This window comes from Oryctolagus cuniculus, chromosome 13 (assembly GCF_051225735.1).
Source record: "Oryctolagus cuniculus isolate XC-2025 breed Fujian yellow rabbit chromosome 13, ASM5122573v1, whole genome shotgun sequence".
In the NCBI taxonomy this organism is placed as follows: domain Eukaryota; kingdom Metazoa; phylum Chordata; class Mammalia; order Lagomorpha; family Leporidae; genus Oryctolagus; species Oryctolagus cuniculus.
In genome coordinates, this window is record NC_142879.1 from 86,827,421 (window position 1) to 86,853,205 (window position 25,785).

Sequence of the window (25,785 nt, forward strand, 5' to 3'; positions counted from 1 at the left end):
CTCTAGTCCTAACCTTACCCAAACACTAACCCTAACCCTAACTCTAACCCTAAAAATAACACTAACACTAACATTAAACTTAGCCCAAGCCCTAACCCTAAACCTAACCCAACAAAAACACTAGACTTAACTCTAACCCTAACCCTAAACTTAGCACTGATTGTAACCCTAGCCGTAGCCCTAGCCCTAGTCCTAAACGTAACCCTAACACTAAACCTGGCCTTAGATCTTGCCCTAGCCCTAATCCTAGCCCTAAACCTAACCCTAGACCTAACCCTAACCCGAGCCCTAACCCTAGTCCTAACACTAACCATAACCCTAGCCCTAGCCCTAACCCTAACCATGGACCTAGCCCTAACCCTAACTCTAGCCCTAGCCCTAACCCTGACCCTAACCCTAACCCTAGCCCTAACCTTAACCCTAACCGTAACCCTAAATCTAGCAATAGCCCAAGCCCTAAACCTAACCCTAACCCAAGCCTAGCCCTAACCCTAACCCTTGTTCTAGCCCTAACCCAAACCCTAACCCTAGCCCTAGCACTATCCCTAACCCTAACCCTAACCCTAGCCCAAGACCTAACCTTAGCCCTAACTGCAAACCGAACCCTAACCCAAGACCTAACCCTAACCCTAGCCCTAGCACTAACCCTTACCCTAACCCTAGTCATAACCCGAACACTAGCCCTAGCACAAACACTATCCAAACCCTAGCCTTAAACCTAAATCTAACCCGAAACCTAGCCATAGCCCTAACCCTACCCCGAACCCTCTGCCTCGCCCTAATCCGAACCCTAACCCTAACCCTAGCCCTAAATCTAACCCTAACACTAACCCTAGCCCTAGGTTTGACCCTAACCCTAACCCTAACCTTAACCCTAACCTGAAGCCTAACTATAGCCCTAGACCTAACCCTATCCCTATCCCTAGCCCTAAACCTAACCCTAACCCTAACCCTAGTCCTAGCCCTAATGGTAACCCTAAACCTATCCCTATCCCTAACCCTAGCCCTAACCCTAACCCTAACGCTAACCCTAGCTCTAGCCCTAACACTAACCTTTTTTTTTTTTTTGCAATTTAAAACCTTTTTATTTGGTGATATATTGTGAGTCTCTTTCCTTTTATTTATAGGTATCCAGACATATTTAAATGGGCTTACATATGGTTTAGGAACCATCTGAGTAAGTGTTGAAAGTTCTGAGTATCTCAGCTCTTTTTTTTTAACTTTTATTTAATGAATATAAATTTCCAAAGTACGAGTTATGGATTACAATGGCTTCCCCCCCATACCGTCCCTCCCACCCGCAACCTTCCCCTTTCCCACTCTCTCTCCCCTTCCATTCACATCAAGATTCATTTTCTATTCTCTTAATATACAGATCAGCTTAGTATACATTAAGTAAAGATTTCAACAGTTTGCTCCCACACAGAAACATAAAGTGAAAAATAATAGATGATTTTTAAAATGATGATAAAATCAGATCAGACCTATTGTCATGTTTAATCCCAGTGAGAGTCATGTTGGGAATTGATAATTTCTTCTTCTTTTTTTTTTTTTTTTTTTTTTTTACAGAAGGTCAGTTTAGTATACATTAAGTAAAGATTTAAACAGTTTGCACCCACATAGAAACACAAAGTGAAATATATTGTTTGAGTACTCATTATAGCATTAAGTCTCAAAGTACAGCACATTAAGGACAGAGACCTACATGAGGAGTAAGTGCACAGTGACTCCTGTTGTTGACTTTACAAATTGACACTCCTGTTTATGGCATCAGTAATCTCCCTATGCGCCAGTCATGAGTTTCCAAGGCTATGGAAGCCCCTTGAGTTCTCCGACTCTTATCTTGTTTAGACAAGGTCATAGTCAAAGTGGAGGTTCTCTCCTCCCTTCAGAGAAAGGTACCTCCTTCTTTGAAGACCTGTTCTTTCCTTTTTTTTTGCCAGAGTGTCTTGGCTTTCCATGCCTGAAATACTCTCATGGGCTTTTCAGCCAGATCGGAATGCCTTTAGGGCTGATTCTGAGGCCAGAGTGCTATTTAGGACATCTGCCATTCTATGAGTCTGCTGAGTATCTTGCTTCCCATGTTGGATCACTCTCCCCTTTATTTATTCTATCGGTTAGTATTAGCAGGTACTAGACTTGTTTATGTGCTGCCTTTGACTCTTAGTCCTTTCATTATGATCAATTGTGAACTGAGATTGATCACTTGGACTAGTGAGATGGCATTGGTACATGCCACCTTGATGGGATTGAATTGGAGTCCCCTGGTATGTTTCTAACTCTACCATTTGGGGCAAGTCAGCTTGAGCATGTCCCAAATTGTACATCTCTTCCCTCTCTTATTCCCACTCTTATGTTTAACAGGGATCACATTTCAGTTAATTTTCAACACTTAAGAATAACTGTGTGATAATTACAGAATTAAACCAGTCATATTAAGTAGAACAGACAAAAAAAAACTACTAAGAGGGATAATGAATTAAGTTTTTCATTAACAGTCAGGGCTATGCTGATCAAGTCACCGTTTCTCATAGTGTCCATTTCACTTCAACAGGTTTTCTTTTTGGTGTTCAGTCAGTTGTCGCCGATCAGGGAGAACACATGGTATTTGTCCCTTTGGGACTGGCTTATTTCACTCAGCATGATGTGTTCCAGATTCCTCCATTTTGTTGCAAATGACTGGATTTCATTGTTTCTTACTGCGGTATAGTATTCTAAAGAGTACATATCCCATAATTTCTTTATCCAGGCTACTGTTGATGGGCATTTAGGTTGGTTCCAGGTCTTGGCTGTTGTGAATTGTGCTGCAATAAACATTAGGGTGCAGACCGCTTTTTTGTTTGCCAATTTAAATTCCTTTGGGTAAATTCCAAGGAGTGGGATGGCTGGGTCGAACGGTAGGGTTATATTCAGGTTTCTGAGGAATCTCCAGACTGACTTCCACAGTGGCTTGACCAGTTTGCATTCCCACCAACAGTGGGTTAGTGTCCCTTTTCCCCCACATCCTCGCCAGCATCTGTTGTTGGTAGATTTCTGTATGTGAGCCATTCTAACCGGGGTGAGGTGAAACCTCGTTGTGGTTTTGATTTACATTTCCCTGATTGCTAGTGATCTTGAACATTTTTTCATGTGCCTGTTGGCCATTTGGATTTCCTCTTTTGAAAAATGTCTATTGAGGTCCTTGGCCCATCTCTTAAGTGGGTTGTTGGTTTTGTTTTTGTGGAGTTTCTTGATCTCTTTGTAGATTCTGGTTATTAACCCTTTATCTGTTGCATAGTTTGCAAATATTTTTTCCCATTCTGTCGGTTGTCTCTTCACTCTCCTGACTGTTTTTTTTTTAATTTTTTTTTTAATCTTTTATTTAATGAATATAAATTTCCAAAGTACGACTCATGTGTTACAATGGCTTCCCCCCCATACCGTCCCTCCCACCCACAACCCTCCCCTTTCCCACTCCCTCTCCCCTTCCATTCACATCAAGATTCATTTTCGATTATCTTAATATACAGAAGATCAGCTTAGTATACCTTAAGTAAGTATTTCAACAGTTTGCTCCCACACAGAAACATAAAGTGAAAAATAATAGATGATTTTTTTTAAATGATGATGAAATCAGATCAGACCTATTGTCATGTTTAATCCCAGCGAGAGTCAAGTACCAACAACCCACTTAAGAGATGGGCCAAGGACTTCAATAGACATTTTTCAAAAGAGGAAATCCAAATGGCCAACAGGCACATGAAAAAATGTTCAAGGTCACTAGCAATCAGGGAAATGCAAATCAAAACCACAATGAGGTTTCACCTCACCCCGGTTAGAATGGCTCACATACAGAAATCTACCAACAACAGATGCTGGCGAGGATGTGGGGAAAAAGGGACACTAACCCACTGTTGGTGGGAATGCAAACTGGTCAAGCCACTGTGGAAGTCAGTCTGGAGATTCCTCAGAAACCTGAATATAACCCTACCGTTCGACCCAGCCATCCCACTCCTTGGAATTTACCCAAAGGAGTTTAAATTGGCAAACAAAAAAGCGGTCTGCACCCTAATGTTTATTGCAGCACAATTCACAATAGCCAAGACCTGGAACCAACCTAAATGCCCATCAACGGTAGACTGGATAAAGAAATTATGGGATATGTATTCTTTAGAGTACTATACTGCAGTAAGAAACAACGAAATCCAGTAATTTGCAACAAAATGGAGGAATCTGGAACACATCATGCTGAGTGAAGTAAGCCAGTCCCAAAGGGACAAATACCATATGTTCTCCCTGATCGGTGACAACTGACTGAACACCAAAAAGGAAACCTCCTGAAGTGAAATGGACACTATGAGAAATGGTGACTTGATCAGCATAGCCCTGACTGCTAATGGACAACTTAATACATTATCCCTCATAGTATTTTTTTTTTTGGTCTGTTCTACTTAATATGACTGGTTTAATTCTGTAATTATCACACAGTTATTCTTAAGTGTTGAAAATTAACTGAAATGTGATCCCTGTTAAACATAAGAGTGGGAATAAGAGAGGGAAGAGATGTATAATTTGGGGCATGCTCAAGCTGACTTGCCCCAATTGGTAGAGTTGGAAACATACCAGGGGATTCCAATTCAATCCCATCAAGGTGGCATGTGCCAATGCCATCTCACTACTGCAAGTGATCAATTTCAGTTCACAATTGATCATAATGAAAGGACTAAGAGTCAAAGGGAGCACATAAACAAGTCTAGTATCTGCTAACACCAACCGATAGAATAAATAAAGGGGAGAGTGATCCAACATGGGAAGTGAGATACTCAGCAGACTCATAGAATGGCAGATGTCCTAAATAGCACTCTGGCCTCAGAATCAGCCCTAAAGGCACTCGGATCTGGCTGAAAAGCCCATGAGAGTATTTCAGGCATGGAAAGCCAAGACACTCTGGCAAAAAGATCTCTGTGAGTGAGATCCCAGTGGAAAGAACAGGTCTTCAAAGAGGGAGGTGCCTTTCTCTGAAGGGAGGAGAGAACCTCCACTTTGACTATGACCGTGTCTAAACAAGATAAGAGTTGGAGAACTCAAGGGGCTTCCATAGCCTTGGAAACTCATAACGGGTGCATAGGGAGATTACTGATGCCATAAACAGGAGTGTCAATTGGTAAAGTCAACAACAGGAGTCACTGTGCACTTACTCCTCATGTAGGATCTCTGTCCTTAACGTGCTGTACACTGAGGCTTAATGCTATAACGAGTACTCAAACAGTATATTTCACTTTGTGTTTCTATGGGGGTGCAAACGACTGAAATCTTTACTTAATGTACACTAAACTGATCTTCTGTAAAAAAAAAAAAAAAAAAAAAGAAAGAAATTATCAATTCTCCTGACTGTTTCTTTTGCAGTACAGAAACTTCTCAATTTGATGCAATCCCAATAGTTGATTTTGGCTTTGACTGCCTATGCCTCCCGGGTCTTTTCCAGAAACTCTTTGCCTGTGCCAATATCTTGAAGGGAACATTCTCCAATGTTCTCTAATAACTTGATGGTGTCAGGTCATAGATTTAGGTCTTTAATCCATGTTGAGTGGATTTTTGTGTAAGGTGTAAGGTAGGGGTCTTGCTTCATGCTTCTGCTTGTGGAAATCCAGTTTTCCCAGCACCATTTATTGAATAGACTGTCCTTGCTCCAGGAATTGGTTTTAGATCCTTGATCAAATATAAGTTGGCTGTAGATGTTTGGGTTGATTTCTGGTGTTTTAATTCTGTTCCGTTGGTCTATCCATCTGTTTCTGTACCAGTACCATGCTGTTTTGATTACAACTGTTAGGATCAGGGCTAGGGATAGGGCTAGGGTTAGGGATAGGGTTAGGGTTAGGGATGGGGTTAGGTCTAGGGCTAGGTGTAGGTCTAGGTTTAGGGTTAGGTTTAGGGCTGGGGCTATGTTTAGGGTTAGGGTTAGAGTAAGGGCTAGGGCAACGGATAGTTCTAGGGCTAGCATTAGTGTTAGGGTTAGGACTAGGTTAAAGGTTAGGGTTAGGGTTAGGGTTTGGGCTAGGCCAAGGGTTAGTGTTAGGGCAAGGGTTAGGGTTAGGGCTACGGCTAGAGCTAGGTTTAGGATTAGAATTAGGGTTTGATTAGGGCTAGGGATAGGTTCAGGGTTAGGGTTAGGGCTAGGGCTAGGGCTAGGTCTTTGATAAGGGTTAGGGTTAGGGTTAGGGCTAGGGTGTTAGGGTTAGGGTTACTGTTAGGTTTAGGGCTACAATTAGGGTTAGGGTTGGAGTATGCCAAGGCTAGGTCTAGGACTAGGGTTAGGGTTAGGTTTAGGGTTAGGGTTAGGAATAAGGCTAAGTTTAGGGTTTGGGTTAGGTTTAGGGTTAGAGCTAGGTCTAGGTCTATGGTTAGGGTTAGAGCTAGGGGGCTAGTGTTAGGGTTAGGGTTAAGTTTAGTTTTAGGGCTATGGCTAGGGTTAGTGTTAGGGTTAGGGTTATGTTTCATGTTAGGGTTATGGTTAGGGTAGGGCTTGAGCTAGGATTAGGGTTAGGGTTAGGGCTAGGGCTAGGGCTAGGGTTAGAGTAGGGTTATGGTTAGGGTAGGGTAAGGGCTAGTACTAGGGCTAGAGCTAGGGTTAAGGTAAGGTTTAGGGTGAGGGCGAGGGCGAGGGTTAGATTTAGGGTTAGGGTTATGGCTACGTTTAAGCTTAGTTTAGTGCTAGGTTAGGGCGAAGCTGAGGGCGAAGGTTAGGGTTTGGGTTAGGGCTAGGTTTACAGCTATGGTTACGGTTAGGGCAAAGGTCAGGGTTAGGGTTAGGGCTAGGCCTAGGGCTACGGCTAGGGTTACGATTAGTTCTATGGTTAGTTTTAGGGTTAGGGTTAATTTTAGGGTTAGGGTTAGGATTAGTGGTAGAACTAGGGTTAGGTTAGGGTTATGGTTCAGATTAGGGCTAGGACTAGGGCTAGGGTTAGGGTTAGGTAAAAGTTAGGGCTAGGGCTAGGGTTAGGTTTAGGTTTAGGGTGAGGTCAAGGGCGAGGGTTAGAGTTCGATTAGGGTTAGCGTTAGGGTTAGGGTTAGGGCTAGTGTTAAGGTTAGGGTTAGTACTAGGGTTTGGATGATGGCGACAGCGAGGGTTAGGGTTAAGGTTATGGTTAGGGTTAGGGTTAGGGTCATTGCTATGACTAGGCCTAGTGTTAGGGTTAAGGTTAGGGCTAGGTTTCTGGTTAGGGTTACAATTTGACTTACGGCTAGGGCTAGTGCTATGGCTAGAGTTAGTGTTAGGGTTAGGGCTATGTCCATGTTTAGGGTCAGGGCTAGGGCTAGCGTTAGTGTTAGGTTTAGGGTTACAGCTAGGGTTGGTTTAGTGTTCAGGCGAGGAACAGGGTTCGGGTAGGGTTAGGGTTAGGGCTAGGGCTAGGGTTCAGGTTAGGTTTAGGTTTAGGGCTCGGGTTAGGATTAGGGTTAGTGCTAGGGCTAGTTTTAGTATTAGGGTTAGATTTAGGGTTAGGTTAGGGTTAGGGTTAGGGTTAGGGTTAGGGTTAGGATTAGGGTTAGGATTAGGACCAGAGTTAGGGTTAGGGTTAGGCTTAGGGATAGGGCTATGGTTAGTGTTAGTGTTAGGGCTACAGTTAGGGTTAGGTTTATGGCTTGGGCTAAGTTTAGTGTTAGGGTTAGGGCTAGAATTCAGATAGGGTTACGGTAGGGGTTACGGCTAGGGCTAGTGCTAGGGATACATTTAGTGTTACGGTTAGGGCTATGACCATGTTTAGGGTTAGGGTCAGGGTCAGGGTTAGGGTTAGGGCTAGGGTTAGGGTTAGGGTTAGGTCTAGCTCAGTTTTAGGGCTGGGTTTAGGGCTAGTGTTAGACTTTTGGTTAGGGCTACGGATAGGGTTAGGGTTAGGGTTCAGGCTATGGTTAGGTTTAGGGATAGGGTCAGGGTTAGGGTTAGGGCTAGTGTTAGAGTTATGGTTAGGGCTAGGGTTAGGTTTCAGGCTATGGTTAGGGTAGGGCTAGACTTGGGTTTAGGGATATGGTTAGTGTTAGGATTAGGGTTAGAGCTTGGGCTGGGGTTAGGATTAGGGTAGCGTTAGCATTAGGGCTAGGGTTAAGGTTATGGCTAGGGCTAGGATTGGGTTAGGAATAGGGCTAGGGCTATGCTTGGGTTTAGGTGATGGTTAGGGTTAGTCTTAGGGCTAGGGTTAGGGTTAGCGTCAGAGCTAGGGCTAGGTCGAGGCTAGGGTTAGGGTTAGGGCTAGGGCTAGGTTAAGGTTAGGGCTAGGGTTAGTGTTAGGGTTAGGTTTAGGGCTAGTCTTAAGGTTAGGGTTAGAATTAGAGCTAGGGATAGGGTTAGGATTAGGTTAGGGTTAGAGTTAGGGCTACAGTTAGGGTTAGGGCTACAACTAGGGTTAGGGTTAGTGTTAGTGCTAGGGCTAGGGCTTTTGTTAGGCTTAGGGTTTGGGCTAGGGCTATTGCTAGGGTTATGGTTAGGGTTAGGTTAAGTTTTAACATTAGGGCTAGGGTTAGGGATAGGGATAGGGTTAGGGCTAGAGTTAGGGCTATGCCTGGGCTAGGACTTCCATTATGGCTAGGGAAAGGGTAAGGGTGAGGGTTAGGGCTTGGGTTAGGGTTTGGGCTAGAGCTAGTGTTATGGTATGGTTAGGGTTACGGTTATGGATACGTTCAGGGTTAGGTCTAAGGACAAGGATAGTGTTAGGGTTAGGGCTAGGGCTAGGGTTAGGGTTAGGGTTAGGGTTGGGGCTAGGTTTTGGGTTAGGGTTAGGGTTAATATGGGGTTAGTGTTAACGTTGGGGTTAGTGCTAGGGCTAGTTCTAGGTCTAGGTTTAGGTGTAGGGTTAGTTCTAGGATTAGGGAAAGGGTTAGGTTTACCATTAGGACTAGGACTAGTGTTACGGTTAGGGTTACATTTATGTCTAGGTTTAGGGTTAGGTTTAGGGTCAGGGCTAGTGCCAGGGTTAGTGTTAGGGTTAGGGTTAGGGCTAGGGTTAGGTTTATGGTTCGGATTAGGGCCAGGGAGATTGTTAGGGTTAGGGTTAGGATTAGGGCTAAGGCTAGGGTTCATGTTAGGTTTAGGTTTAGGACTAGCGTTAGGATTAGGGTTAGTGCTAGGGGTAGTTTTAGGGTTAGGGTTAGATTTAGGATTAGGGTTATGGTTAGGCCTAAGGCTAGGGCTAGGTTTAGGGTTAGGGTTAGGGCTTGGATTAGTGTTAGCCTTAGGGCCAGGGCTAGCTGAAGGATTAGGTAGGGTTAGTTTTAGGTGTAGGGTTAGAGTTAGGGCTGGTGCTAGGGCTAGAGTAAGGGTTAGTGTTAGGGTTAGGGGTATGTTTGAGTTAAGCAATTTATAGATTCAATGCAATTCCAATCAGGATACCAAAGACATTTTTCTCAGATCTAGAAAAAATGATGCTGAAATTCATATGGAAGCACAAGAGACCTCGAATAGCTAAAGCAATCTTGTACAACAAAAACAAAGCTGGAGGCATCACAATACCAGATTTAAGGACATACTACAGGGCAGTTGTAATCAAAACAGCATGGTACTGGTACAGAAACAGATGGATAGACCAACGGAACAGAATTAAAACACCAGAAATCAACCCAAACATCTACAGCCAACTTATATTTGATCAAGGATCTAAAACCAATTCCTGGAGCAAGGACAGTCTATTCAATAAATGGTGCTGGGAAAACTGGATTTCCACAAGCAGAAGCATGAAGCAAGACCCCTACCTTACACCTTACACAAAAATCCACTCAACATGGATTAAAGACCTAAATCTATGACCTGACACCATCAAGTTATTAGAGAACATTGGAGAATGTTCCCTTCAAGATATTGGCACAGGCAAAGAGTTTCTGGAAAAGACCCGGGAGGCATAGGCAGTCAAAGCCAAAATCAACTATTGGGATTGCATCAAATTGAGAAGTTTCTGTACTGCAAAAGAAACAGTCAGGAGAGTGAAGAGACAACCGACAGAATGGGAAAAAATATTTGCAAACTATGCAACAGATAAAGGGTTAATAACCAGAATCTACAAAGAGATCAAGAAACTCCACAAAAACAAAACCAACAACCCACTTAAGAGATGGGCCAAGGACCTCAATAGACATTTTTCAAAAGAGGAAATCCAAATGGCCAACAGGCACATGAAAAAATGTTCAAGATCACTAGCAATCAGGGAAATGTAAATCAAAACCACAACGAGGTTTCACCTCACCCCGGTTAGAATGGCTCACATACAGAAATCTACCAACAACAGATGCTGGCGAGGATGTGGGGAAAAAGGGACACTAACCCACTGTTGGTGGGAATGCAAACTGGCCAAGCCACTGTGGAAGTCAGTCTGGAGATTCCTCAGAAACCTGAATATAACCCTACCGTTCGACCCAGCCATCCCACTCCTTGGAATTTACCCAAAGGAATTTAAATTGGCAAACAAAAAAGCGGTCTGCACCCTAATGTTTATTGCAGCACAATTCACAACAGCCAAGACCTGGAACCAACCTAAATGCCCATCAACAGTAGACTGGATAAAGAAATTATGGGATATGTACTCTTTAGAATACTATACCGCAGTAAGAAACAATGAAATCCAGTAATTTGCACCAAAATGGAGGAATCTGGAACACATCATGCTGAGTGAAATAAGCCAGTCCCAAAGGGACAAATACCATGTGTTCTCCCTGATCGGCGACAACTGACTGAACACCAAAAAGAAAACCTGTTGAAGTGAAATGGACACTATGAGAAACGGTGACTTGATCAGCATAGCCCTGACTGTTAATGAAAAACTTAATTCATTATCCCTCTTAGTAGTTTTTTTTTTGTCTGTTCTACTTAATATGACTGGTTTAATTCTGTAATTAATACACAGTTATTCTTAAGTGTTGAAATTTAACTGAAATGTGATCCCTGTTAAACATAAGAGTGGGAATAAGAGAGGGAAGAGATGTACAATTTGGGACATGCTCAAGCTGACTTGCCCCAAATGGTAGAGTTAGAAACATACCAGGGGACTCCAATTCAATCCCATCAAGGTGGCATGTACCAATGCCATCTCACTAGTCCAAGTGATCAATCTCAGTTCACAATTGATCATAATGAAAGGACTAAGAGTCAAAGGCAGCACATAAACAAGTCTAGTACCTGCTAATACTAACCGATAGAATAAATAAAGGGGAGAGTGATCCAACATGGGAAGTGAGATACTCAGCAGACTCATAGAATGGCAGATGTCCTAAATAGCACTCTGGCCTCAGAATCAGCCCTAAAGGCATTCAGATCTGGCTGAAAAGCCCATGAGAGTATTTCAGGCATGGAAAGCCAAGACACTCTGGCAAAAAAACAAAACAAACAAAAAAAAATCAAAAAAAAAATAAAAACAAACAAACAAACTAAGGAAAGATCTCTGTGAGTGAGATCCCAGTGGAAAGAACAGGTCTTCAAAGAAGGAGGTACCTTTCTCTGAAGGGAGGAGAGAACCTCCACTTTGACTGTGACCTTGTCTAAACAAGATAAGAGTCGGAGAACTCAAGGGGCTTCCATAGCCTTGGAAACTCATGACTGGAGTATAGGGAGATTACTGATGCCATAGACAGGAGTGTCAATTTGTAAAGCCAACAACAGGAGTCACTGTGCACTTTCTCCTCATGTAGGATCTCTGTCCTTAATGTGCTGTACTTTGAGACTTAATGCTATAATGAGTACTCAAACAATATATTTCACTTTGTGTTTCTATGTGGGTGCAAACTGTTGAAATCTTTACTTAATGTATACTAAACTGACCTGTAAAAAAAAAAAAGAAGAAGAAATTATCAATTCCCAACATGACTCTCACTGGGATTAAACATGACAATAGGTCTGATCTGATTTCATCATCATTTTAAAAATCAGCTATTATTTTTCACTTTATGTTTCTGTGTGGGAGCAAACTGTTGAAATTTTTACTTAATTTATGCTAAACTGATCTTCTGTATATAAAGAGAATCAAAAATGCATCTTGATGTGATAGGAAGGGGAGAGGGAGTGGGAAAGGGGAGGGTTGCGGGTGGGAGGGACGGTATGGGGGGGAAGCCATTGTAATCCATAAGACGTACTTTGGAAATTTATATTCATTAAGTAAAATTTAAAAAAAGGCTTTCAAAACCGTAAAGGCCAAAGATAATGTCCAGAAAAACAAAAACAAACACAGAAGCTGTAGCAAGATCTGGGATTGAGATTGCCACAACACACCAGATATTTTTCCTTTCATCCAGGCATATCCAGAAAAATTGTTGTGGAATTGGTGCAATTTAACCAAAAAATCACTGTCAACATCGTTTTGGAGAAAACTACAATCTTTCTGTTCAGCAAGTGCATCCAATGTCATGTTTACAAACACAAATATCATGTTTTCTCAGGTTTCTGAAGCTTTTTGCCTAGAAAACTGGAATGTGTGGAGGATTTGACTCCATGTGTATCCAGTTAGTGTTTTCCAGCAGAAAACAAAAACTTACATGCTGAAATGCATTCAAAACCGTAAAGTATGTAGGAAATGTCCAGAAAACACAAACAAACACAGAGGCTGTAGCAAGATCTGGGATTGAGATAGCCACAACACACCACATAATTCTGCTTTCATCCACGCATATCTGGAAAAACTGCTGTGGTATTCCGGTGTAATTTAACCAAAAAATCACCGTCAAATTGGTTTTGGAGAAAAGCACAATCTTTCTCTTAGGCAAGTGCATCCAATGCCATGTTTACAAACAAAATATCGTGTTTTCTCTGGTTTCTGAAGCTTTCTGCCTAGAAAACTCGAATGTGTGGAGGATTTGACTCCATGTGGAACCAATTAGTATTTGCCGCCATAAAATAAAAAGCTGCATGCTAAATGCATTCAAAACCATAAAGTCCGTAGATAATGTCCAGAAAACACAAACAAACGCAGGGGCTGTAGCAAGATCTCGGATTGAGATAGCCACAACACACCAGATTTTTCTGCATTCATCCATGGATATCTGGAAAAACTGTTGTGGAATTCCGGTGAAATTTAACCAAAAAATCACCTTCAAAATAGTTTTGTAGTAAAGCACAATCTTTCTCTTTGGCAAGTGGATCCAATGTCATGTTTACAAACACAAATATCATGGTTTCTCAGGTTTCTGAAGCTTTCTGCCTAGAACACTCGAATGTGTGGAGGATTTGACTCCATGCGGAACCAATTAGTGTTTGCGGGCAAAAAATAAAAAGTTACATACTGAAATGCATTCAAAACTGTAAAGTCCATAGATAATATCCAGAAAACATAAACAAACACAGATGTGGTAGCAAGATCTGAGATTGAGATAGCCATAGCATACCAGAGATTTCTGTTTTCATCCAGGCATATCAGGACAATTATTGTGGAATTGGGGTGAAATTTAACCAAAAAATCACCGTCAACGTGGTTTTGGAGAAAAGTATAATCATTATGACTGGCAAGTGCATTCAATGTTATGTTTACAAACACAAATATCATGTTTTCTCAGATTTCTGAAGCTTTCTGCATAGAAAACTCGAATGTGTGGAGGATGTGACTCTATGTGGAACCAATTAGTGTTTGTTGGAAGAAAACAAAAATCTACATGCTAAAATGCATAAAAAACCATAAAGTCCATAGATAATGTCCAGAACACACAAACAAACACAGGGGCTGTAGCAAGATCTAGGATTGAGATATCCACAACACACCAGATTTTTCTGCGTTCATGCACGCATATCTGGAAAACCTGTGGTGGAATTCAGGTGAAATTTAACCAAAAAAGTGGTTTCGCAGAAAACCACTTTCTGTTCGGCAAGAGCTTCCCTTGCCATGTTTACAAACACTAATATCATGTTTTCTCGGGTTTAATGCTTTCGGCTTAGAAAACACCAATGTGTGGAGGATTTGACTCCATGTGGAACCAATTAGCGTTTGCCAGCAGGAAACAAAAACTTACATGCTGAAATGCATTCATAACCGTAAAGTCTGTAGGTAATGTCCAGAAAACACAAACAAACATGGAGGCTGTAGCAAGATCTGGGATTGAGATAGCCACAACACACCAGATATTTCTGCTTTCATCCATATATCTTGGCAAATTGTTATGGAATTCGAGAGAAATTTAACCAAAATATCACTGTCAAAGTGGTTTTGGAGAATAGCACCTAAATCTAACCAGAAACCTATCCCTAGATCTAGCCCTAAGCTCATCCCTAAACCTAGCCCTACCCCTAACCCAACATTAAACCTAACCCTACACTTATACCTAACCCCAATCCTGGACCTAGCCCTAACCCTAACCCTAACCCTAAACACAGCCATAGACCTAAACACAACCCTAATCCTAAACCTAGCCATACCACTAGACCTAACCCTAACCCTAACACTGGCCCTAGACCTAGCCCTAACCCTAAACCTAACCCTGGCCCTAACCCTAAACCTAACCCTTGCCCTAGTTCCAACCCTAACCCTAGCCCTAGCACTAGCCATAGCCCTAACCCTAACCGTAGCTGAGGTACTATCCCTAATCCCAATCCTAACCGTAACCCTAACACTGACCCCTAACCCTAACCCTAACCCTAACCCTAACCTAACCCTAACCCTAACGCTAACCCTAGGCCTAGCCATAGCCCTAAACCAAACCCTAACTCTAACCCTAACCCTAACCCTAACCCTAACCCTAGCCCTAACCCTAACCCTAACCCTAACACTAGCCCTAGCCCTAGCCCTAACCCTAACCCTAACTCTAACCCTAACCATAAGGTTAACCCCAACCCTGAAACCTAATGCTAAACACAACCCTAACAATAAACTTAGCCCTACCCTAACACTAAGCCTAACCATAGAACTAACCCTAACCCTAGCCATAACAATAGCCCTAGGCCTAGCCCTAGCCCTAACCCTAACCCTAACTCTAGCCCTGGCCCTCACCCTAACACTTACCCTAGACCTAATCCTCACCCTAACCCTTACCCTAGACCTAACCCTACCCCTAGCTCTATCACTAGTCCTAGCCCTAACCTAACCCTAACCCTAGAACTAACCCTAATTCTAACCCCAGCCATAACCCTAACCCTAGCCCTAACCCTAACCCTAACCCGAGAACTAACACTAACCCTAACCCCAGCCATAACCCCAACCTAGCCCTAACCCTAAACCTAGTCCTAACCCTAACCCTAACACTAGCCCTAACCCTAAACCCAACCTTGGTGCTATCCCTAACCCTAGCCCTAAACAAAACCCTAAACCAAACCAACCTTCGCCCTCGCACCCGTCCTAAACCTAGCACTAACACTAACCCTAACCCTAGCCCTAACCCTAACCCTAACTCTAACTCTAGCCCTCGCTGTCAACTCAACCAAACCCTAACCCTAATCCTAGCCATAGCCCTAGCCCTAACCATAACCCTAAACATGGCCCGAGCCATAAACCTAACCCTAAATCTACCTCTAGAACTAGCACTAAACCTAACCCTAACCCTGACTCTAACCCTAACAGTAAGCCTAGCACTAGCCCTAACCCTAACATTAATCTTAACCCTAGCACTAGCTCTTACCCTAACAATAGCCCTAGCCCTAGCCATAACAATAACCCTAAACCTAACCCTAAACTTAACCCTAATCCTAACGCTAACCCTACCGAAGCCCTAGAGCTAGCCCATGCCTTACCCAACCGTAACCCTAACCCCAGCCCTAACAGTAACCCTAACCCTAGCCCTAACCCTAACCCTAACCATAGCCCTAGCCCTAACACTAACCACAACTCTAACCCTAGCCCTGACACTAACCTAACCCTAACCCTAACCCTTACCCTACTCCTAACCCTAACCCTAACACTAGCCCTAGAAGTAGCTGCAGCCCGAGCCCTAACCCTAACCCTAACACTAAACAAAGCCCCAGCCCTAAAGCCAACACTAACCCTAGCCATAACCCTAAACCTAACCATAGACCTAGACTTAACTTTAAGCTTAACCTTAGCCCTAGCCCTGACCATAACCCTTACCCTAACCTTAGCTGTAGACCTAACCACAGCACTAAACAATACCATAGCACTAACACTAACCATAACCCTAACCCTAGCACTAACCCTAACCCTAACCCTAACTGTAACCCTAACCCTAACTCTAGCCCTAACCCTAACCCTAACCCTGGCCTAATCCTAACCCTAACCCATATCCTAGCCCTAACCCTAACTCTAACCTTCAACCTAAGCCTAGCAGAAAACTAACACTAAGTCTAACTGTAATCCTAGTCCTAACCCAAACAGTAGCACTAGCCCTAGCATTAACGCTAACCCTAACATTAACCCTAACCATAGCCCTAGCACTGACCATAAACCTAAACCTAGCTCTAACCATTACACTAACCCTAACACTAACCCTAACAGTAAACATAGCCATAGCCCTAACCCTAACCCTAAGCCTAGCCCTAGCCCTAGCCCTAGCCCTAACCCTGACCCTAATCCTAGCCCTAACCATAACCCTAGCCCTAGCCCTAGCCATAATCCTAATGGTAACCCAAACCCTAACCCTGGTTCTAGCCCTAACCTTAACCCTAACCCTAAACTTAACCCTAACCTTAAAACTACCCCTAGACCTAACCCTAGCCCTAGCCCTAGCACTAGTCCTAACCTAAACCTAACCCTATGCCTAGACCTAAACCTAATACTAACCCTAACCCTATACCTAAAGCTAACCCTAACCCTAGCCTTAGCCCTAGCCATAACCCTAACCCTAACTCTAGCCCTAGATTTCACCCTAACCCTTACCCTATCCCTAACCCAAACCAACCCTAACCCTAGCACTAGTCCTAGCCCTAACCCTAACCCTAGCCCTAACGCTAACCCTAACCGTAACGTTAACCCTAAGCCCTAAACCTAACACTAACCACAACCCTAACCCTAACCTTAGCCCTAAACCTAACCCTAACCCTAGAACTAACCCTAACCATTACCCTAGCCCCAACAATAGCCCTAGCCCTAGCCCTAACCCTAAACCTAACCCAAACTCTAACCCTAGCCCTCACCCTAACCCTAACCTTAGCCCTAACCCTCACCTAACACTTACTCTAGCCCTAACCATAACCCGATTCCTAGCCCTAGCACTACTCCTAGCCCTCACCCTAACCCTAAACTTAGTACTAACCCTAACCCTAGCCCTAACCCTAAACCTGATCTTGGCCCTATCCCTAACCCTAGCCCTAAACATAACCCTAACCCAATCCCTAAACTTCACCCTCGCCCTCGTCCTAAACCTAGCACTAACACTAACCCTAACCCTAGCGCTAACCCTAACCATAACTCTAACCCTCGCCTTCACTCTCACCCTAACCCTAATCCTAGCCCTAGCCCTAACACTAAACCTAATACAAACCCTAACCCTAACATAGCCCGAGCACTAACACTAACCCTAAACCTAGCCCTAGACTTAGACCTAGCCCTAACCCCAAACCGAATCCTAACCCTAGCCCTAACCCTAAACCTAACCCTAGCCCAAGCCCTAACACTAACCCTAACCTTAGCCCTAACACAAACATTAACAATAGACCTAGACCTAATTCTAACACTAACCCTAGTCCTAGCTCTGACCTTAAGTCTAACCCTAACCCTAACCCTAGCTCTAGCCCTAACCCTACCATAGAACTACCCTTAACTAGCCCAAACCCTAACCATAACCCTAACCCTAGCCCTAACCCTAACCCTAACCCTGGCCCTAACCCTAACCCTAACCCTAGCCCTAACCCTAACCCTAACCCTAACACTGGCAATAACACCAACCCTAACCCTATCCCTAACCCTAAAACTAACCCTAAACCTAAACCTCGCCCTCGCCTTAAGCCCAACCCCAACCCAAACCCTAACCAAGGCTCTAACCCTAAAACTAATACTAAACCTAAACCTCGCCCAAGCCCTAAGCCCAACCCCAACCCAAACCCTAGCCCTAGCCCTAACACTAACCCTAGCACTAACGCTAACCCTAACCATAGACCTAGCCCTAACCCTAACCCTACCCCGAGCCATAGTCCTAACCCAACACTAACCCTAACCCTAGCTCTAGCCTAAACCTAATCCAAGCCCTAGCCCTTGCCCTAGCCTTAACCCTAACCCTGTGCCTAACACTAACCCTAACTCTAACCCTTACCCTAGCCCTAACCCTAACCTTATACCCAAACCTAAACCTAGCTCTACCCTTAACCCCAACACTAACTCTAACCCTAATCTTAGCCCTCAACATAACCCTAAGGCTAGCTTTAAACCTAACACCAGCACTAACCCTAAGCCTAACCCTAACCATAGACCTAGACCTAACCCTAACCCTAACCTTAGCCCTAACCCTTAATCTAACCCTAACCCTAGATCTAGCACTAACCCTAACTCAATCTAACTCTAACCCTACCCTAGCCCTAACCCTACCCCTAACCGTGGCCCTAACCCTAACCCTAACCCTTACCCTTACCCTAGCACTAACCCTAACCCTAACACTAGCCATAGCCCTAGCCCAAGACCTAGCCCTAAGCCTAACCCTAATGCTAACCCTAACCCTAAACTTACCCTAGACTTAACCCGAAACCTAACCCTAACCCTTGAATAGCATTAACCCTAACCCTAACCTAACCCTTACCCTAAACCTGGCCCTAACCCTAACAATAACCTTAACCCTAGCTGTAGCCTTAACCCTAACTCAAAATTTAAACCTAACCCTAAACCCAACCCTAGCCCTAGCCCTAACCCTAACCCTAACTCTAACCCTAGCCCTAGACATAGCCCTAGCCCTAACCCCAAATCTATCTCTAGCCCTACCCCTAACCCCAACACTAATCCTAACCCTACATAACCCTAACCATAACCCTAGCCATAGCCCTAACCCTATCCCAAAACATAATAATAGAGTTAAACACAACTCTAATCTTAGCCCTAGCCCTAGCCCTAGCCCTAACCTAAACCTAACCCTATCCCTAACCCTAACCCTAGCTCTAGCCCTAACCCTAACCCTAGCCCTAACCCTAAGCCTCACACTAGCCATAGCTCTAAAACTAAACCTAGCCCTATCCCTATCCCTAGTCCTAGCCCTAGACCTAACCCTAACCCTAAACCTAACCAGAAATATAGCTCGTGCCCTAACCCGAACACTAACCCTAACCCTAGCCCTAGCCCTAGCCCTAACCCCAAACCTAACCCTAACCCTAAACCTAACTTAACCATAACCTTAACCCTACCCCTAACCCTAATCTTAACCATAGACCTAGACCTAACTCTAAACCTAACCTTAGCCCTAGCCCTGACCCTAACCCTTACCCTAACCTTAGCTGTAGCCTTAACCCCAACATTAACCAATACCCTAGCTCTAACCCTAACCATAACTCTAAACCTAACCCTAACCATAACCCTAACCCTAACCCTAATCTTAGCTGTAGCCTTACCCCAGTATTAACCAATACCCTCGCTCTAACCCTAACCATAACTCTAAACCTAACCCTAAGCCTAACCCTAACCCTAACCCTAGCCCTAACCCTAACCCTAACCCTGGCCTAACCCTAACCCTAACCCATATCCTAGCCCTAACCCTAACTCTAACCTTGAACCTAAGTCTAGCATTAAACCTAACCCTAACAATAACCCTAACCCTAGTACTAAGCCTAACAATAGCCCATGCCATAGCCCTTGCCCTAACACTAACCCTAACCCTAGTCCTAAAAATAAACCTAACCCTAACCCTAACCCTAGTACTAGCCCTAATCCTAACCCTAAAACTAACCCTAAACCTAGCCCTAACCCTAAACCTAATCCTGCAACTAACACTAACCCTAACACTTACCCTAGCCCTAACATAGACCTAGCCTTAACTCTACCCCTAAACCTAACTATAACCCTAACCCGAGCCTTAGCACTAATCCTATACCTAACCCTAAGCCTAACACTACCCTAGATCTAACCCTAACCCTAGCCCCAGCCCTAGCCCTAACCCTAGCCATAGTCCTTGCCCTAGCCCTAGCCCTAGCCCTAAACCTAAACCTAACTCTAATGCTAGCCCTAGACCTAGCCATAGCCTTAACCCTAACCCTAAACCTAGCCCTAGACCTAGCCCTAGCCGTAACCCCAACCCTAGACTTAAGCCTAACCCTAACCCTAGCCCTAGCTCTAACCCTAACCTAACCCTAGCCCTGACCCTAACCCTAAAGCCTTAACCCTAACCATAACCCTATCCCTATCCCTAACCCTAACCCTAACCCTAGCTCTAGCCCTAACCCTAGCACTAGACCTAACCCTAACCATAACCCCAGCTCTAACCTTAACCCTTACTCTAGCCCTAATCCTAACCCTAACCCTAGCCTTAGCACTAGTCCTAGCCCCAAAACTAATCCTAACACTAACCATAACCCTAATCCTAGTCATAGCCCTAGCCCTAACCCAAACTCTAACCCTAACCATAACCGTAACCCAACCCCCTAACCCTAACCCTAAATACAACTCGAATCCTAACCTTAGCCCTATCTCTAACCTTAACTCTAACCTTAGAACTAACCCTAACCCTAACATTAGCCATAACCCTAACCCTAGCCCTGGCCCTAACAAAAACCTTAACCCTAACCCTATCCCTAATGCTAACCCTAACCTTTGCCCTCACCCTCGCCTTAAACCTAGCACTAACCCTAATTATAACCCTAACTCTAAATCTAGCCCTAACCCTAACCCTAACCCTAACCCTAACCCTAACCCTAACCCTAGGTCTACCCTATCCGTAACCCTAACAGTAATCCTAAACCTAACCCTAAACCTAACACTAACCCTAGCCGTAACCCTAACCCTAATCCTAACACTTGCCCTAGCTCTAACCCTAACCCTAGCCCTAGGCCTAGCACAAGCCCTAACCCTAAACTTAACCCTAACCCTAAACTTAACCCTAACCCTAAACATAGCCCTAGCCATAACCCTAGCCCTAACCCTAACCCTATCCCTATCCCTATCCCTATGCCTAGCCCTAGCCTTGCCCTAACCCCAACCCTAACCCTAGCCCTTAACCTAACCCTAACCCTTACCCTAGCCCTAACCCTAACCCTAACCCAAACTCTAATCTTAGCCCGAACCCTAACCATAACCCTAGACTTAGTCCCAACACTAACCCTAACCCTAGCCCTAGCAGTAGCCCTAGTACTAACCCTAACCCTAACCCTACCCCTAACGAAACCCTAACCCTAACATTAGCCCAAACCCTCACCCTAAGCGTAATGCTAACCCTAACACCTAACCCTAACCCTAACCCTAACCTGTACAGTAACCCTAATCTTAGCCCTAACCCTAACCCAAGAACTAACCCTAACACTAACCCTAGTCTTAAACCTAACCCTAGCCCTAACCCTAGCCCTAATCCTAACCCAAACCCTAGCCCTAAACCTAAACCTAAACCTAACCCTGCCCCTGCCCCTAACCCTAACCCTAACCCTAGATCTTAGCCTATACCTAACCCTAACACTAAAACTAACCCTCGCCCTAACCCTCGCAATAACCCTAATGCTAACCCTGGCCCTAACCCTAACCCTAAACATAACCCTAACCATAGCCCTAATCCTAGCCCTAGCCCTAGCCCTAACCCTAACTCTAACTGTAAACCTAACCGTAGTCCTAGCCCTAGCCCTAACCCTAACCCTAACCCTAGCCCTAACCCTAACCCTTACCCTGATCCTAACCCTAAATCCTTTTTTAAACTTTTATTTAATGAATATAAATTTCCAAAGTACGATTTATGGATTACAATGGCTCCCCCCCATACCATCCCTCCCACCCGCAACCCTCCCCTCTCCCACTCCCTCTCCCCTTTCATGAACATCAAGATTCATTTTCGATTCTCTTAATATACAGAAGATCAGCTTAGTATACATTAAGTAAAGATTTCAACAGTTTGCTCCCACACAGAAACATAAAGTGAAAAATAATAGATGATTTTTAAAATGATGATGAAATCAGATCAGACCTATTGTCATGTTTAATCCCAGTGAGAGTCACGTTGGGAATTGATAATTTCTTTTTTTTTTTTTTTTTTTTTACAGAAGATCAGTTTAGTATACATTAAGTAAAGATTTCAACAGTTTGCACCCACATAGAAAAACAAAGTGAAATATACTGTTTGAGTACTCATTATATCATTAAATCTCAATGTACAGCACATTAAGGACAGAGATCCTACATGAGGAGTAAGTGCACAGTGACTCCTGTTGTTGACTTTACAAATTGACACTCCTGTCTATGGCATCAGTAATCTCCCTATACTCCAGTCATGAGTTTCCAAGGCTATGGAAGTCCCTTGAGTTCTCCGACTCTTATCTTGTTTAGACAAGGTCATAGTCAAAGTGGAGGTTCTCTCCTCCCTTCAGAGAAAGGTACCTCCTTCTTTGAAGACCTGTTCTTTCCACTGGGATCTCACTCACAGAGATCTTTCATTTAGGTTTTTTTTTTTTTTTTTTTTTTTTTTTTTTTGCCAGAGTGTCTTGGCTTTCCATGCCTGAAATACTCTCATGGGCTTTTCAGCCAGATCGGAATGCCTTTAGGGCTGATTCTGAGGCCAGAGTGCTGTTTAGGACATCTGCCATTCTATGAGTCTGCTGAGTATCTTGCTTCCCATGTTGGATCACTCTCCCCTTTATTTAGTCTATCGGTTAGTATTAGCAGGTACTAGACTTGTTTATGTGCTGCCTTTGACTCTTAGTCCTTTCATTATGATCAATTGTGAACTGAGATTGATCACTTGGACTAGTGAGATGGCATTGGTACATGCCACCTTGATGGGATTGAATTGGAGTCCCCTGGTATGTTTCTAACTGTACCATTTGGGGCAAGTCAGCTTGAGCATGTCCCAAATTGTACATATCCCATAATTTCTTTATCCAGTCTACTGTTGATGGGCATTTAGGTTGGTTCCAGGTCTTGGCCATTGTGAATTGTACTGCGATAAACATTAGGGTGCAGACCGCTTTTTTGTTTGCCAATTTAAATTCCTTTGGGTAAATTCCAAGAAGTGGGATGGCTGGGTCGAATGGTAGGGTTATATTCAGCTAACCCTAAATCTAAACACGACCCTGAGTTTGTTTCACCTCCTGCCTTCCCAAATTTTGTACTCTGATGCAATACAAACAAGAGTCTAGATAGAGTAGCCATTATGAAATAAAAAACACTACAAATTTGCATTTCATGCTTAGAAATCTACAGGCAACACGACCAAGAGGAGTTTTTGTGTTTTGGAAAATGAAATGGAACACTTTTTCTGGGAGTACATATATCAATTCCCTCCAAATCTAGTGTGAGTGTGATTTTCAGTTTAATTCAATCAGACTTCCACAGCCAGTCAGCTAGCAGGGGTGGATGAATCCAGAAGCAGCCGGTTTCCTTGGGAATAAATCAAGCCTGATATCCCTAAATCTCTTGGATTTCTTTGGATTTTTTCACATTTTTCTTCTTTATCATGGTTTGTAATGAATTTTCTGATGTGAGCTTTGGATTTGAGGCTTTAATATGGAGTTCAGGGCACAGGAGGAATGATCATTTTCAATCAGGGCTCAACTGTTAGCTTGCTCCAATTCTGGCTTTCTGTCATGGTGTTGGGTTTCTCAGGTGATTTTTGGTTTCTTGAGCGGCAATTTCCTAAAGGATTTCTGGGTCTGAGTTTGTTTTGCCTTCTTGCTTCCCAAATTTTGTATTCTGACACAATACAAACAAGAGTTTAGACAGAGTATCCATTATGGAATAAAAAACACAACATATTTTGTTTCATGCTTAGAAATCTACAGGCAACACGACCAAGAGGATTTTATGTGTTTTGGAAAATGAAATGGAACCCTTTTGCTGAGGGGACAGATATTAATTCCCTCCAAATCGAGAGTGAGTGTGATTTTCATGTTAATTCAATCAGAATTCCACAGCCAGACACCTGGGAGGGGTGGGTGAATCCGGAAACAGCCGGTTTCCATGTGAATAAATCAAGCCCAATATCACTAAGGACTCTTAGATTTCTTTGGCTTTTTTTCATACTTTTCTTCTTTATCATGTTTTTTAATGAATTTTCTGATATGAGCTTTGGATTTGAGGCTGGAATATGGAGTTCAGGGCACGGGTGGAATGGTCTTTTTCAATCAGGGCACAACTGTTGTCTTGCTTTAATTTTATTTTTTCTGTCATGGTTTTGGGTGCCTCAGCCGAGTTTTGGTTTCTTGAGCGGCAATTTCCTAAATGTTTTCTGGGCCTGAGTTGGTTTTGCCTTCTTCCTTCCCAAATTTTGTACTCTGACACAATAAAAGAAGAGTTTAGACAGAGTATCCATTAGGAAATAAAAAACACAACAATTTGGTGTTTCATGCTTAGAAATCAACAGGCAACACGACCAACAGGAGTTTATGTGTTTTGGAAAATGAAATGGAACCCATTTGCTGAGGGGACAGATATTAATTCCCTCTGAATAGAGTGTGAGTGTGATTTTCAGGTTACTTCAATCAGAATTCCACAGCCAGTCAGCTGGGAGGGGTGCATTCAATCCCAGAACAGCCAGTTTCCATGTGAATAAATCAAGCCCAATATCACTAAGGACTCTTGGATTTCTTTGGCTTTTTTCACATTTTTCTTCTTTATCATGGTTTGTAATGAATTTTCTGATGTGAGCTTTGGATTTGAGGCTTTAATATGAAGTTCAGGGCACAGGAGGAATGGTCATTTTCAATCAGTGCTCAACTGTTGGCTTGTTCCAATTCTGGCTTTCTGTCATGGTTTTGGGTGGCTCAGGTTATTTTTGGTTTCTTGAGCGGCAATTTCCTAAATTGTTTCTGGGTCTGGGTTTGTTTAGCCTTCTTGCTTCCCAAATTTTGTACTCTGACGCAATAGAAACAAGAGTTTAGACAGAGTATCCATTAAGAAATAAAAAACACAACATATTTTGTTTCATGCTTAGAAATCTACATGCAACACCACCAAGAGGAGTTTTCGTGTTTTGGAAAATGAAATGGAACCCTTTTGTTAAGCGGACAGATATTAATTCCCTCCAAATCGAGAGTGAGTGTGATTTTCAGGTTACTTCAATCAGATTTCCACAGCCAGTCAGCTGGAGGGTTAGATGAATCTGGAAGCAGCCAGTTTCCTTGTGACTAAAAAAAGCCCAATATCACTAAGGACTCTTGGATTCCGTTGTCTTTTTTCACTTTTGTATTGTGCCAGAAAACACTAATTGGTTCCACATGGAGTCAAATCCTCCACACATTTCAGTTTTCTAGGCAGAAAGCTTCAGAAACCAGAGAAAACATGTTATTTCTGTTTATAAACATGACATTGGATGCACTTGCCAAACAGAAAGATTGTGCGTTTCTCCAAAACCACTTTGACAGTGAATTTTTGGTTAAATTTCACCCGATTCCAGAACAATTTGTCCGGATACACCTGGATGAAAGCAGAAATATCTGGTGTGTTGTGGCTATCTCAATCCCAGATCTTGCTACAGCCTCTGTGTTTGTGTTTTCTGGACATCATCTACGGACTTTATGGTTTTGAATGCATTTCAACATATAACATTTATTTTATGCTGGCAAACACTAATTGTTTCAACATGGAGTCAAAACCTCCACACATTCCAGTTTTCTAGGCAGAAAGCTTCAGAAAACCGAGAAAATGTGATATTTGTGTTTGTAAACATGGCATTGGATTCACTTGCCAAAGAGCAAGCTTGTGCTTTTCTCCAAAACCACTTTGACGGTGATTTCTTGGTTAAATTTGACCGAATTCCACAAGAATTTGCCTGTATATGCTGGAACGAAATATCTGC